The sequence below is a fragment of the Cydia strobilella genome, chromosome 10, assembly GCF_947568885.1.
Source record: "Cydia strobilella chromosome 10, ilCydStro3.1, whole genome shotgun sequence".
NCBI classification, from domain to species: domain Eukaryota; kingdom Metazoa; phylum Arthropoda; class Insecta; order Lepidoptera; family Tortricidae; genus Cydia; species Cydia strobilella.
The window spans coordinates 17,180,297-17,197,970 of NC_086050.1; positions in this window are offsets into that span (position 1 = coordinate 17,180,297).

Consider the following 17,674-nt stretch of genomic DNA (forward strand, 5'->3'; position numbering starts at 1 on the left):
GTAGATCTAGATAATAGAAGTACGTATTTAGGTTATATGTTTGAAGAGTAACAATAATCTCATATTACAATGTTGTTACTTAGTGATACAGCGTTTATACTTACTGTTTATTGAGTTACATTGTAGTTCCTACACATACAATTTTTATTTGCCCAGTTATACTTTGTCGCAATTAGACATGAATAGTCTCACTTATTTACTCAGATATCCTTATCATCTTGTAAGGATCAAAGAAAGCACCACTTATCGACTACAAAGTTGAACTACACGTGTATAGGATGCGAACCTGACTGATTAATATAGTCCGCGCACCAATTCCGTGCATTCGGAGGTCGAGGAAGTGGGTGGGTGTGCGCCGCGCCCGTACGTACAAAATGACACCTGCAGTCACCATCACTCTGTCATGACGCCCAACATTCCTAACATTCCTCAGCCGTGCACGTAATTCGCGCGCGGACAGTACATACTGAAATCAATAAATTGCATATTCACAGTATTACAAAACTAGACACAAGTGCATCATAATTAATAAACTTCGTTTTGACTACTTTAAAGCGTTGACTTCGTAATACCATATTATATATTAAGTGCGATAGTCTCGATGAGTCATTTAAGTACTTATTAATTGACTACTTTAAAGCGTTGACTTCGTAATACCATATTATATATTAAGTGCAATAGTCTCGATGAGTAATTTAAGTACTTATTACTTGACTACTTTAAAGCGTTGACTTCGTAATACCATATTATATATTAAGTGCAATAGTCTCGATGAGTAATTTAAGTACTTATTACTTGACTACTTTAACCATATTATATATTAAGTGCAATAGTCTCGATGAGTAATTTAAGTACTTATTACTTGACTACTTTAAAGCGTTGACTTCGTAATACCATATTATATATTAAGTGCGATAGTCTCGATGAGTAATTTAAGTCTTATTACGCGGGAAGTCTCAGACGATAAAGAAACAATTCAATTCAATACATTTATTTCATGTAACCAAGACATGCACATTTTATTAGTAACACTTACAAAACTAAGGTGTTTGGGGGGGGGGGGTAGTAGGGGGGGGGGGTACAATAAAAAGTAAAATTTAAACAAAGAGTTACGAAGTCAATCGATACTCGTAATCGTTTTTTTACATATTTTGCTAAAAAAAAAGATTTGAAAATCCCTTGTTAACCTTCGAGGCCAACGTGTAAGTAAACTTTTACATTATTGTCTGCGTTTACTTCCTTGTCATTGTATATAGGTAATATATGCTATTAATTGCTGTTCAGTTGTCAAAAAATGTTGCCGATAGCCACCTGTTTGGTGTTTGCTACTACGCATATTAACTTACTATTAACCTTAATCTTGTCAAGACTAAAACCAGTTTTTTCGTTATCCAAATTTCAAGAACAAGTCCGCTGTAGTTTTCGCTTTTCTCTGGCTCCGTCTACGGCGCCAGTCTGGATATGAACTCATAACACTTTTATGAGCACACGACGGCCACAGATAATATGGCGGGCGTTAAAAACGACGGTGCAATCGGGCTGTGCTGTCATCTTAATTAAAATCTACTATTTATCGCTGGTAGCGGCGGACAATGACGTAATAGGTGGCTCGTTTACATTTACATTAGTAAATTGTGCTTATGTTAGTTTAGTGATATAATGTATCTTTTTTCTTTTCTTTTGTGGTGCAATGTCTACTATAGTTTGTCAAAGGACATTGTATAGTTTGTCAAACATACATAGACAGAGAAAATCATACTATCTTTGTCTTGTAGAACTCTGACCCTCAATTTCCTACAAAAGTGTAAAGTCACGCTGGAAATTGCTGTAAATTGCTTAATAAACTCATAATTATAACAATTTTGTCATAAAACGTGTCAACTCACTCTAATAAATCATTTTCACCCAAGCAATCCAATCAAATCGAATTCTTTGACATAAACAACAAAGTTACGAAACGTCTCAATTAGACTTTTCACCGAATCAAAATACAGTAACTCTCTACGATAAGCTTGTAACTTATGCTTTTTCTTGTTTAAAATGGTACAATTTTCCTTATTTACGATATTCTGATAGGCAACGGGGTTTCGCCAGTTGTCGTCAACAATTTATTTTAATGACCGGCCACTGCTCGTGCCCGCTTGGCGTTTGTGAAAAACTGTATTGCCCGGTTTACACAAAGCCAGTGCATAAACAGGCATAGCAAGTAGTAACCTGGCTACGCTAGTGGTTAAAGTTATTTTAACTTAAAACCTTATTAGTGTAAAGTTTAAGCAACTAACTTGAAGTAAATTAGTAACTTGTTTTAAAGTTTTGGTCTAGGCTTTAGTAGCAGTACACTCTTTACATTTTAATTAGTTGGAGATAAGAAGGTTTCAATATTACTGGGTGTGTACTGTTAGAATGTGTTTTCTGATTAAATAGTTAATCACAAACAGAAACAAAATATTTCATTAAGATTACAATATGTTTTAAGTTTTCATTTATGCTGTTAGAATACTTTGCTGCATAAAAACGCATATAAACATAGTAATTACCCAAAAAGTAAAACTAAATGTTTTAATAGAATAACAATATATGTATTTTACGTTTTCATTTATGCTGTTAAGAATGCTCTTTTATGCATATGTAAGGTATAAACAATAAATACAGTTTAATTTGATATATCTATGTTTAATTAAACTTCATACTTAACTAACTTTAACTTAAATAAAAATGTAGGTGATAGATGATAAAATGTATTAACAAATCACCGTATATTGTCTTTTATTCGCTTAAATTTTTTGTTCAAATCACTTGTCACCATAATAAATATTAAACTATCCTCGTGTAACCCAGTCATTACGCGCTACGTGGACCGGCAATTTTTCACGCGGCGACGCGATAACGCGCTCAGGTGTTGGAATGATTTGTGACCCCTGACCGCCCGCTTCTTGACGTTTGACAAACACAAGGAAGGTTTAGTGCAAGTTGTTTTTGCTCTATTTCGTTTGTTTTATCACCTGGAGCTATATAAACTAATTACAGACCTAGATATACCTCATGTCATTGTATGTGCAAAGTTTCATTACAATCCAACTCGTAGTTTTAAAATGAGAACGAAACTCCGTTTGGTCCGTTTTTCTTTTTATATTGGTGAGCAATAAAGAAGATTTGTATTGTCTTGTATTAGGGGAAGGTGGAATTCGACCGAGCTTGCCGGGGACCCTTAACTCACGTGTATTGTATACGTGATTTTTGTTACCGTCACTTTTAGTGAAATTAATGGGAGTAGGTAGGTACAGCTATGTTAATGCTAATGGTATACAGTTGATCTCCTTGAATTTCGCCCGTTTTCCGCTGATGCAGCAACGCTTGCAGTCGCAGCCTGATTGTAACCTTTAAACCCGCTAAACTCTTATGAGGTGATTGTGGCGGAGGTTTAAATAGTAATTGAATGATCTGAAAAATGCAAAAGGCGCGCACACCGACAGACCAGATCGCAGTAAACAGCACACGACCGGCCATCGTGGAGAACCCTGAGGGAGGCCTCTCTCTAGCAGTATAATTTTCAGCTGATACGTTCGACCTAATCATTAGTCTTCTACATTAACTTTTGACTAAGTACCAACCCCACAAACATTCATAATTGCGAATATAACACATCATTATACGGCTGGTTCCTTACCGCATAAAACCACCCAAAATAATCAACCAAATCAAAACGTAGTAACTACACTTTAGCCCCGTTTACACTTACTGCCTTTTAATAGGTACAACATTGTACTGCTTTTAATTGGGGCTGAAATTGTGATTAATGCGATCAGATAAAACGGCAAGGCACGAAGGAAAAAAGGGTTCGCGTTTGAACCCACACATTAACCTAATTCGTTTTAATCACCCAAATTAATCATTTGTAAGGACTTTTAAGTGAGTGGGCCCTAGGCTTATCCACAATGTGTATTTTAGGTTTAGACTGGGTCATGTAGACTCCTCATGCGTTTAAGGTTAATGTGGAGAAAACCGTCTTAGGGCAAGAACTCTCGTATTTGTATACGTACATCGTCGCTTAGGCACAGTCAGAAAGGACTGCTACACTCCTGCTCTACCGACCTTTTGTAAGTTTTTTTTTAAATACCACGTCGGTGGCAAACAAGCATACGGCCCGTCTGATGGTAAGCAATCACCGTAGCCTATGGACGCCTGCAACACCAGAGTGGAGTATGTAGAGTTGAAAGCAACGAAAGAGCTTCCGGTCTTCCCTTATAGACCGTTTTTTCGCCACATTTCATACATGTCTCGGAGACGGTCTTCACTTATAAACGGTTTTTCCCCACATTGACCGGAAGAAAAACTCGCGGTCACCACCACACAGGTGTATTTAAATACCTTCCTAAGAGTGCAATTCATGCTACATCAGGAGGACTATACGAACTCTGAATGATTTCATTTTGAAATCACTCGTAATACAATTCACTCGAACTGCATACGAGTAATACAGGATATAATAAAAGTAGTGGGGTTCCGTTTTTAAGGGCATATTCGGTATCGTGTTCTGATTATGAAAAGTAAACAATTTTTTTTTGACGCGAGGCTTAATACAATTCACAACTCGAAAGGTAATGAATATGGCAACTATAGCTGCATTACTGCTACGACAATACTGCTGCGTCCTTGACGCGGGCGCTGTCACTGTCAGTTTCCTTAATTAATGTGGCTACGAAATTCACTCATATTATCAAGGAAATCAACAGTGACAGCGCCCGCGTTAAGGCCTCAGCAGTAATTTCGCAACAATAATACTGCTATATTGCCATCTGAACGGTATGAATGCGTGGCGTTTCACATATTTAAAGTACTGAGTTAGTGATCTGTGACAAGTATAATCCTTGTTGTGTATTTTAGCTGTTGATTTATTCGCTGGCCTCGCGTCACGCGGAAATTGAAAGCGTTAAGCGACACATAATTTTTCACACGCCGTCCGAGTTTCAACGCTTCACTTACGTCGTGGTAACACCGCGGGAGTTGTGGTAACGCCGCGGAAATTGTGGTAACACTACCTATATATAAAAATGACGAAATTACAGTTTTTTTTATACTACGTCGGTGGCAAACAAGCATACGGCCCGCCTGATGTTAAGCAGTCTCCGTAGCCTATGTACGCCTGCAACTCCGAAGGAGTTACATGCGCGTTGCCGACCCTAACACTCCTCTCCCTCGTTGAGCTCGGTGTGTATTGTGTGTTATAAATTATCAATACTATAGTAGGGTGGGTTGGGATAAACGGTTGTTTTTATGCGGTGTAATATGAAAAGTCGCCCGTAATGCTTCGGCATATGAACGATTAAGTTATACCCTTCATGAAAAACCCATTCAATTTTACCCCAATGCACCCTATTATTTTTATTGTCAAGGAATATGTGCAAGTAAAACATAAAATAAAACAAATAACTCGCCAAAACACACCCAGAGGTCGATTCTAGGTAATCTAATTTAACAATTTGTTATGGTTTTGACATGACTACGATTGGCGCGCATCTCACGCAAGATTTTCATTTCATTTCGCATGCGCGTGAGCGATCTTCAAGATCGAATCAAAATAAGATCAAAACAGTTTCGACATAGAATAGGACACGAAATTCCGCAATATATACCGATTTAATAAATGATTTCAGCCATCTACCATATTACACGAATTTTACCAAGATAACGAAACTAAGATTCTTCTTTTTCTTCTGCTACCATGCCCTGGCGGGCGTCGGTAGCCACCTTTGCAATGTCTTTTCTACTCTTGGCCAGTCTTGTTAGCGTCTTTGATGTTTGTCCATTTTTTGATGTTATCGAGCCAGTAAACTATTAGATTACCAAACTACAAATTACCAAGTGACTCTAACATGGAAAAACTAATAATAGAACAAATTCCCCCCCCCCCATGTTCATCCTCACACCCTAGAACCTAAATGGACGCGTACTGTGCGGTTTAAGAGGAATTTCCTCCCGCGGACGCTGCGGCTGTGGAATGAGCTCCCTGCCGAGGTTTTCCCGAGTATGGGTTTTTAAGGGCTACGCGCATGTAATATCTCTGGCGTTGCAGACGTCCATAGGCTACGGTGACTGCTTACCATCAGGCGAGTCGTATGCTTGTTGGCCACCGACGAAGTATTAAAAAAATACGGTAAACCCGTTTCCAGTCACGATAGAATTCAAACAAATAAATTATTCGAATTATAATGCTTTATCGACGCCGTTATTCACGGAATATGGAATTAAATAAAATATTTTGCAAGTATATTCGTAAATATTTTAAACGACATTCCGACGTAACAAAGCCAGAAGTCACGAAAGGGAATAATGGTAGCTGTTCACGGAACGATTGGTTAAATACGACTAATACTCATACGAGTTGTGTGTGTTGAGTTGTGAGTGTGTTTGTGAGAAAGGTATTACGAATGAGTGTGGAGGGAGGTACGAGGAGAGGAAAATCGAGGAAAGGTGAAAGGACTGTGTGAGAGATGATATAAAACGAACGCAAGTGAATGATGAGATGACGGGCGACAGAGAGGTATGGAAGAAAAAGACATGCTGCGCCGACCCCAAGTGAATGGGACAAGAGCAAGCGAATGATGACTCATACGAGTTTGTAATACTATCCCTTCGACGATTAAATCAAACTTGTAATTAAAATTAGCAATTAAAAGTTTAATATGTTTTTTTAACAACATTTCCGTCTTCACCACTTAGATAGTTTGCAGTCTCCAACTGTGTGTTTCTTTAGAAACTTCCTGAAACGTCTGAAATAAATAAGAAACAGACGCAACAATCCTATAGTTGCATTTGTACCCCGGTTGACCATAGGCATATTACTTACCTGAGACGGTTGGTAAAGAAGCTGTTCGGACATTTTTTTTTAATATCACGTCGGTGGCAAACAAGCATACAGCCCGCCTGATGGTAAGCAGTCACCATAGCCTATGGACGCCTGCAACACCAGAGATATTACATGCGCGGTGCCGACCCTTTCAAAACCTGTACACTCCTTTTTTGAAGAACCCCATACCGTAGCCCCTCGGGAAAACCTCGGCAGGGAGCTCATTCCACAGCCGAAGCGTCCGCGGGAGGAAATTCCTCTTAAACCGCACAGTACGCGACCATTAGCATGCACTGTACTCACAAAACAATCATTTGAAAATAAAAATAGGTACTATCTTTAAAATACAACCACTTCGTAGGCAAGCGTGATCATTTCTAACCTACTCGTATGGTAGGTACAAGCCGTCTGCACGTGAACAGCCAGCAGTGTGGCGGAGCGTGTACCTTCGCCTACAACACAAAAAGCCGGCGGCCGGCGATATGCTAAGTGAACGACACGACGCCGATAGCATGCACTGTACTCACAAAACAATCATTTGAAAAAAATAGGCAACTAGCTATCTTTAAAGTGGACCTTTAAAAAACAATAGCCTGACGACAGTTTTCTTTTGTAAAAAGACTTCCTCCTCTTTCAAAACTGGTTAAAAACCATTTCAGTCTACCCACCACACAGGGTACAGGGACCAGGGTAAGTACAGCAAGGTACAGTCAACTGAAATAGCAGCTGATCAGACAATCATTCAGGAGGCCTTTACCTTAGTAAAGCCTGACCAGAAATATATGATCATTGTCAAGAGGGCGCTGATCTCATGTATAGGGTGACAGATCAGTATAGTATGAAAAAATTAGGTCCAGTGAAATTTCGCGACATGGCTCGTGATCATATATTCCTGGTCAGGCTTTACAAATACCGTTTATTAGAAAACCATTAGTTTTCGTTAGACATAAGTACAGCGCGCTGCAAAAGAGCATACCCACTGAATAAATGAATCCCATTTATAAAGTGGGTATAGAAATTAGCAGCTCGATGTACATGGAAGTCAAGTCGGTAGCTCTTAAAGGGGCCCACTGACACTCATGACTATCAGTGCGCCGGACGATATCGGCCTGTCAGTTAGAACAACAATTTGACAGTTCCGAACAACTGACAGACCGATATCGTCCGGCGGACTGATAGTCAGTGGGCCCCTTAAGGTCCTCTATCACTGGCCTTCTTACGCATGATCCCTACTAAAAGCGACAGCATGTAGTGTAAAATGAAAAGTGACATATTCCTTATCCCAAAAATGACATTTCCCGTGGGATAAGAAAACTGCAACGAAGCAGGATAAAAGTGATATTTTGCATAGATTAGGTTATCGACGGGAAAGTGAAATAAAGGTTCATCCCGGAAACTTACAATGGCGTTATGGAAAAAAAGGCGCTATGAAGGGCGGGAATATTAATAGCAAAAACTAGATGTTCGGTAAAGTTTCTCGCGAAAGTTTTGTCTATACTATCATGTGTCGCTGGGATTCATTTGCATAATATGTTCGTATGAAATAAATGTATAATAAATAATTATTATAGGACATTTTTATTTAAATTGAGATACATAGTAAATATATGCTCCATCACGCAAATAAATGCCCTTACCGGGATTCGAACCAAGGACCATCGGCTTCATAAGCAGGGTTACTAACGAATACTCCAGACCGGATATTTATAATAGTTTCAATAAGAATAATGAAAAATGTTTGCAAGTAGGTAATGAAAGAGCTGACGCATTTAATTAATAACGTTTAGTTCGAGAAGGAGTCACATTCGTTATAATGATTTAGAAATCGCTAAATATCTATATCGATAACACTTGAGTCGATATTTAATTAATCACTAGCACTGGTGCATTTTTGTCCCCGTCATATCAAACCGGGGTATGGTCATATACAATAAAAACCGGTCAAGTGCGAGTCGGACTCGCGCATGAAGGGTTCCGTACGCAAAAAACGGCAAAAAAACACGTTTGTTGTATCAGAGCCCCACTTAAATATTTATTTTATTCTGTTTTTAGTATTTGTTGTTATAACGGCAACAGAAATACATCATTTGTGAAAATTTCAACTGTCTAGCTATCACGGTTCATGAGATACAACCTGGTGACAGACGGACAGACAGACAGACAGATGGACGGACAGAGAAGTCTTAGTAATAGGGTCCCGTTTTTACCCTTTGGGTACGGAACCCTAAAAACCATAAACAAATAGGGATAAGTCCGCCTTTGTACATTGTATATATTTTTGTAACTTCTGTTATCGCTGCAATTATAAATATAACTCGTTTTTGTCTCACTTTTAAAACACCTATACACGAAAATAATGTGGTTAATTACCCACATCGTTCCTTTCAAACCGCGATAACTCAAAATGTTGTCAAAGTGACTAGACATGTTCTTTCCGTGTACCCTTCATATAATCGTAGTTACGCATACGTACGCATGCTTAAATTACATGAAACTTCGCATGAACATTTACGTAATATTATATAATCTAGTTTCGTTGCTATTATTTACAAATAACTTTTGTATATAGAACTTTTACTCGCTCTAATTTATCTATTTTAATAATTGTGATTGTCTGGAAGAAATCGCTTCTGAGCGATAAGATCGCCTGTTGTTACCTAATGTAATGTGTGTTCTTTTTCTGTATTTTTTTTATCTGTGGTGCACAATAAAGAATATATTATTATTATTAATTCTGCAGTTTTAAGTTAGTAATTTACTTTTACCAAGTTTCTTGTGCGTTTTACAGTCTAATTGTGGTAAATGGTAAATTACACCCTATTGGCTAGTAGTAATGATGTTATCATATTTATTAGAGCAGTGTCAAGCATATTTATTCCGATGCAAGTGTGAGACCACCTTAAAAGCATAACCGCACTAAAGTCATTTGCGAAAAAGAAAAAAATACTAAAAAGGTTTACGGGAGCATAAACCGCGCGTGCGGTGATACACGTCCCGATATCTTTAAAGAAAGGGTGGAAAGCTTTTACCTTATCATCCATGCACGTAAGGCTTATGGAGAGGTCATGTGAGAATTTTATAATTTGTATGTATGTATGTAAACACTTTATTGTACGTAAGACAGATTACAGTAACTAATAGTTTATTAAGGGCTCTATATTTTGAGATTAAAATCTCATTTTCCAAAAAAAGTGACTAGACATGTTCTTTCCGTGTACCCTTCATATGGGAGTGGCTTTTTGGCGACGATATGACACTTTTGTCTAACAACTCCCAGTCTCAAATACTAGATATCAGACAATTGATATTGCTCTTCGAGCCATCTGTTTAAGTTGCGAAACATTTTGCCTGTTACGCTTGACGAGAACCTCAATTAAGTTGATGATTGTTTTATGGCATTCACATTGTTTGTATCTTAAGCCTAGGTTAAATGATACGCACAAAGATCATGCACATTCATTGACCGAGCCTTAGCCAAACTTCAGCTTGAGCAAACCTGCTTCCGTATGTACGGATGTTCTCCTTTACAGGTCGCCATTTTCAATCGAATCTTGAAATTTTGTGAACAGGTTTGATGATTTAATATTTTTTGTCGATCCAATTTTTTGAAAAAAATTCTAAATATACATTATAGGTATGTAATATTGATCAGTTAAGTAATTAAAAGATAAACTCGCTTTGCAACGCTTTGAGCTCGTTTCAAAACCCCATACTCTTATTTTATTGCCTTTCAATATGTAAAAGTCACAACAACTAACAAACTATGATTCTCAAGATATGAACTCATTTCGCACATAACTGTTGTGAATAAAACGTTCAGTAACTATTTGTAATAATCTAATGGAGACTACAAAGTTAAAATGAAGGCCAACGTAAAGCCTTTTAACAATAAACTTGTCAGTGATAATGATAGTGAAAACGACCGCATACAGCAGTTTAAACAAAACAATTGCAGAAAATCTCAGCTTAAACTGAGATAAACATCATAAACAGAAATAAAGATAACGAAGCTGATTCTGATTTAACAATTTTATATTTTTATCTTATTTTGATATGTCCCTGAGTCGTATTAATGAGACATCTCACGAGTCACGACGCGCACCAATAAGTGCAAGCTTAATGTCTTATGACATGACATTATCCATGATTATAGGGATTTTTATTTTTTTAGTTAGGTTTAGTTTTAGTCGTTTTATTTTATCATCCTCCTTGCGTCGTATTCCTCAGTATTGAGGGCCGTGACCTCCCTTTTGTATCACTTTCTGTCTTACGATCTTTCTCCATCTGCTTCTGTCTTTGGCGGTGTGGAGAGCCATGTGAACTGTGGAGTCAAGAGCGGTGCGGATCTGGTCAGACCAACGTATTGGACTGCGTCCCCTTCCAGGCCTTTTCCCTTCCACTTTGCCGGTCACAAAAAAAAAGTTTATTTTATAAGTAGTCATAATTTTGTTTTAATAATGTAAATGTTATTTATCCATAATTGTATTTCAGTGGTAATCAGCTTGAGCACGCTGAATAACTCAGCTCTCACGGCTCCGCTTTGGAAGGTCAGCTAAAGCAAGCCAGAGGTAGAAGGCCCTGAAACCAGACCTGTCGGGTGACAGGCCTAGGAGCACTCGGGTACGTGGGGCGTGGGGTCACTTCTTCCCAACAGCTCGCCATAAGCAGCCTTGCTTTGAATGCATTGGGAAAACCAGCGAGCGATGGAGTCGTCACATCCGTATGCCGTTTCATCATCTTACTCGCGTTATCCCGGCATTTTGCCGCGGCTCATGGGAGCCTGGGGTCCGCTTGACAACTAATCCTAAGAATTGGCGTAGGTAGTTTTTACGAAAGCGACTGCCACCTGACCTACCAACCTAGAGTAGAAACTAGGCCTTGTTAGGATTAGTCCGGTTTCCTCACGATGTTTTCCTTCACCGAAAAGCGACTGGTAAATATCAAATGATATTTCGTACATAAGTTCCGAAAAACTCATTGGTACGAGCCGGGGGTTTGAATTCTCTACCTCCGGTTTGAAAGTCGCACGCTCTTACCGCTAGGCCACCAGCGCTTCGTATCCGTATGCCGTTTATTGTTTTATTTAATATGAATTCGCAGTGACGCTTGATTCAGTAAATTACTACAGAATCAGCTTCACTGCTAATGTTGCAGCAGCCGTAATACATATTATCTGGTTAAGATAGGGCAGAATTATTGTTACTATTCGCGGAACGTGTTACATAATTGAACTTTACAATATCCCGAAGGCAAACTTCGCGAGCTCTGCCGTCGAATGGTAAAGTGCTGTTACTAACGTTTTGTGTAGTTTTAGGGTGTTCATATTGCTGCAGTAATGCACCACGGCACTGCTGCCGACTGCATTGCGGCCGCAACAAAATTGACAAAAATCCGGGCAGATTGAAAAACAACACGCCTGCAACACCAGAGATATACATGCGCGTTTCCGACCCTTTGTTTAACCCCGACTTAATTTTCATTTGTTAACTATGTTAGAATCAATTGCAGTATCTATATCTATCATAAAATACGTCGAAAACATATAAAATGAATATAATATTCACTTTTAACGCGCAAAACGGTAGAATTTTTACAAGTATTAGTGAAATCCTAATTTTCTGTAATCCATAAAGATGGCAAATTAAAAAAAACGTGCGTTCCAGTCTTGGTTACGCCTAATATATAGAGCAAAACATATATGAAAAATACAAAAATAGTGTACAAAAATATGAGCAATTATTAGGTAAGTACACTAGTGAGTTTAGGGTTAAATGTTTCATGATTAGTGCCGTTAGGTACTGTAGGTATATACAAGATAGATAATTCAACATGTTTCAGTCCTTTTCCCAAAACAAGTTTTTCTGCCTTACGGTATTCTACCATTCGGCGGCAGCGCAGCACTGCAGCAGCCGTGGATAAAAGTTGCACTGGACATGTTTTCCTTTCAAACAAAACTTCCATTTCCAGCGCATTGTTTTCTTTGATTGCGCTTCGCGCGTAAATTGTGGTTAATGTTATATTATAATTGTTTCATTGTTTGTTTGTTCCTTTTTGTTTTTTATTGCTCTGGTATTACAGGTTCACTGAAAATTTCTAAACTTTTAAGATTTTTTAAAGCTTGCATTTTGATTTTTTTAAATTATATTCCAACTAGCTTCTGCCCGCGACTTCGTCTGCGTGGAATGATGATGATTGATATCTTTTATTATTATTTTATTTCCAAATATGCAAGTTTACAGTTCTAAACCAAAGCACTTACATACTACAATAAATCATATTATTAAATTACATTATATTACATTATATTAATAAACTATCCTTCCCCGGACCTCAAAGTTCCTCAAACTATCGCCATCCATAGGCACCAAATTTAATCTAAATCGGTTCTTTGGTTTAAGTGCAAGAGGTTCCCAATTATTAATTCCGTTACCATTTTTCATTAACTCTATTATTATATGAAGGAACGAAACAGGTATGGAAATTTTGGGACACTTTTCACCAATTAAGATCGAAACAGGTCGGGATCTCGCACAAAAAACATTGTTAATTTCCAAATTTGAAAAAAAATGTGAAGTGTATAATTTTAAATAAAGCCCACAGACCATACTGAAACCAAACGTTATCATTCAGACTTAACGTGTCCATTCGTCCTTGCATCACCCTACCCATAAATCACCTTCCGTGTCTCTTCACATTACATTTAATTAAAACTACTGCCACAGTCTATAAAACAATAGTAATTCGACGAAGCCGTCTAGACAGGGCAATCGTGCGAGGGGCGCGGGGCGAGGGGAGGGCCGCGCGCACCCGAGCTGCATATATCCCTATAGTTAGTAGTTCGGTACTATCTACAGGGCTAGCGTGTCTTATTTGAAATGTTTGGTATATTTGTGTTGGTGTGTAAAAGTCTGTACTGTGTTCTTGTGCGGTATCGGCATTTCATCATCATCATCATTATCGTCATGTCAGCCGATAGACGTCCACTGCTGGACATAGGCCTCCCCCAAGGCATTGCTCGCAGAACTGATGGCCGGTGGGGCCGGAAGGTTCTGGAGTGGCGTCCGCGTACCGGAAGACGAACTGCCGGTAGGCCTCCAACGAGATGGAGCGACGACCTGGTGAAGGTCGCGGGAATTCGGTGGATCTCGCGGCACAGGATCGGTCGGATTGGTATCGGCATTTACGCAAACATTAAAGGCCAGGTCCACTGTTACTTTTTACACTGTGCTACTGCTGTGTTTTATGTGCTACTAGTACCGTCGTCTTTAAATGTATGCATTTTCGCCTTATTACAATAGAAATAAAGTTCAATGTAAGCTATACGTTTGTAACACGGCGTTTTTGGCTAGAAGTCCACTGGATCTTCCAGATTCATAATGCACTTTTTAGGGTTCCGTACCTCAAAAGGAAAAAACGGAACCCTTATAGGATCACTCGTGCGTCTGTCTGTCTGTCCGTCTGTCACAGCCTATTTTCTCCGAAACTACTGGACCTTTTTTTTAGTATTTGTTGTTATAGCGGCAACAGAAATACATCATCTGTGAAAATTTCAACTGTCTCGGTTCATGAGATACAGCCTGGTGACAGACAGACGGACAGACGGACAGACGGACAGACGGACAGACGGACAGCGGAGTCTTAGTAATAGGGTCCCGTTTTTACCCTTTGGGTACGGAACCCTAAAAAGTAGCAAAGGGTCACACTAAAAGTTGAAGTCACACTAAAATAATATCGCTTTTTATGAAAAATATTTTATATGCATTGCTCGCATGCTTTTCTTCTATTGTATATGTAGTCATTTACCTTTAATGCATTTATATCAAGCACGTACAATCTTGCCAAAAAAGTATAAAAATACCTACTTCTATTCCTCTATGTATGTAGGCTCATTAACTTAAAAACAAAAGAAAAATAAAGATTGACTATAACGACTTTAGACTTATTTTTAACATGACTAGCACCCCTTTACAGTGTCAATTAGTTGTTAAGTAGTATTGCATTTTGTACGCAATATGGGTAAATGCCTGAAATAAAAGCTTTTTATTTATTTTTTATTTATTATAACTAAAATATGCCTTCTGCTGTAATCACCGTATTCAAGTAGTGGATCGCCTCCCGGGCCAAAACTCGTATAGCGGTTAACGGCTATGTATGATGAACCCTCGTCAACGTCAGCTGCCGCTCCGTTGGTGGGTTGAGGGATGGCAGCCACCAAAACGCATAACACGGTCTTTCCACCGCGATACAACCGGCTGACGATTTGTTTTATTAACAATAGCATCTAAACTATCATATGGCAAAGTATCATACGGGAGGCGATGACGCCGATGACTGAAAAGAATTTTCTTTTTTACATGTTCATGTGACCAGCTGATGGTCTTTCCACAGCGATACAATCGGCTGTCGATTTTGTTCATTCACAATAGCATCTAAACTATAATCTGACAAAATATCAAGCGGGAGGCGATGACAAAAATGTTTTATAGACTTTTTGCTGCCATTCCTCAAACCACCAACGGAGCGGCAGCTGACGTTCACGAGGGTTCATAATACATAGCCGTTAATCACTATACGAGTTTTCGCCCGGGAGGCGATTGGTCATGGAAATCTGTTCCTGGCCCGCGGTCTAAGTATGTAAGTTTAACTTTTCTTAAGAAACTTTCTAACAATCACCATTTAAAATTAATTACAATCGGAAGTCTTTATACAGTTACATTGTATCAAAAAGCCATTACTGAAAAGCATTTCAATAAATGGAGACAAAAAATAATTTACGACCTTGAAAATTGTCCACAAAAACGCATAATGTCCGTTTATGCCAGCTGAGTTTATTATTATTTGCCGGTGGCACGACAACTATAAGGGCCGATAAGTTAGCACCGTGGAGGGCAGATTGGTAAGCTAAAAAAGCTCAATTTTTATTTTGTTGTAAAAAAAATTGTTAGATTTTGCTTTTGGCTGGTTCTCCTTCTGGGTGAAAGGGACAAAAAAATACCTATGTACGAGAATAGGGTACCCCTCATCTGGCAGAATATTATTTGTCAGAAATACACTTCGCATAACACGTATCGCAGAAAACTTTTAGTCGAATGATACTTTCTCGTAAATATATACTTATACTATGTCAATATCCAGAGAGGAAAATGGGGACTACTTTTGTATGGAGCAGCGGCCGTCCCCTTTCCTCTTAAACCCTGACTCAAAAAATCAACAAACCCGAACGAATTAGGCAACTACGATTGTACAAATAGGTACAAGAACAAAAGTGTTTTCAATTTGCAGTTCAAATCTATGAGTACAATCACTAAAATGTCAACTAACGTTAAATACCTATTTCATTTTATAAAGTGCCAAGACTTGTTTCTTGTTTAGAAATCTAGCTTCGTGCTGAATCTAGATAACATACAATTTACACCCGTTCATTGCCCATTTACTAAAAGCATTTCGGTTAATGCATAAAATATTCAAATGCTTATTCTTTGAGAATTATGGGTAATATTTTGTCATTTATCACGGTCACAATACACACAATGCATTAATTACTCGTATCTGATCATGCTGTAATGTATGGTTTTAATGTATGGATCAGAATGCTGGGCGACGAAAGTGACGGATGAAAGAAGAGTGCACGCAGCGGAAATGAGAATGTTGAGATGGATGTGTGGCTCTGTAGTGACGAGAAAGGATCGGATTAACAATGAGTATATTAGGGGAAGTTTGAAAGTAGCACCAGTAATGGAGAAGATAAGAAGTAGTAGGTTAGCGTGGTATGGGCATGTGATGAGGAGGGATGAATGCCATATAGGCAAAATAATGTTAGGGATGAATGTTGATGGACGGAGAGGTCGGAGAGCAAATGGTAGACCCAAAAAACGATAGTTGGATTGTGTGAAAGAGGATATGAGAAAGAAAGGAGTGAGTGCTGAGGTGACGAAAGATAGAGGAGAATGGAAGAGAAAAACATGTTGTGCCGACCCCACATAACGTGGGATAAGGGCAGGAAGAAGAAGAAGACTCGTATCTGATGATGCGATTAAATAGTTGTCATGCGGTCTTATTAATTTCACCTTCTTTAAAAACAGAGTATTCAGGTTTTAAAGCGTCGGTAACGCGTTTTTGACACCCATAAGGTGACGTTCACATGGCAACTGATGCTGCATTACCGTCGCAACATTACTGCTGAGGCCTTGACACGGGCGCTGTATCTGTCGATTGCCTTAGTGATAAAATGGGTGATGGAATGAATGTCATAATCGCGGCAATAAAGCGGCGGCGAAAGTCACTAATCTTATAAAGGATATTGACATTAACAGCGGTGATACTGCCTGCAATGTCGCAACAGTAATGCAGCCGGAATTGACATCCGAATATCACCCTATAGAGTCGTTCATAGACTAAGGTAACCCTAACCTACATTACATAATAAATTAGCTGGCAAAAGACAGGTCATAAAGGTACATTGCTCTAAAAACCATATGTTGTTTGCTATGTAGCTAAACTTGCACTAAAAAAACTACTCATAGAGACTTCAAAATGTGCAATGTATTTTTAAATTCGCGTCCACTCATCAGGTGGCCATTAAACATGTTTGCTCTGGATAACTTTTCAAAGTACTGTAAAGCACTTATTCATAAAAAACACCAAAAAACCTACCGTAAACAACAAACTAGCAGTCCCACTCCGATGTTTTTAGGGGGGTGAGTTCAAAAACTCCATTTTTGTGCAAAGTAACCCTCATAAATGACGAGTCCCGTAATGCCACAATATCCAGTATTCACTATAAAAAACTTTTCTTTTATCACTGTTGGTAAAAGCTCTATTTGCATG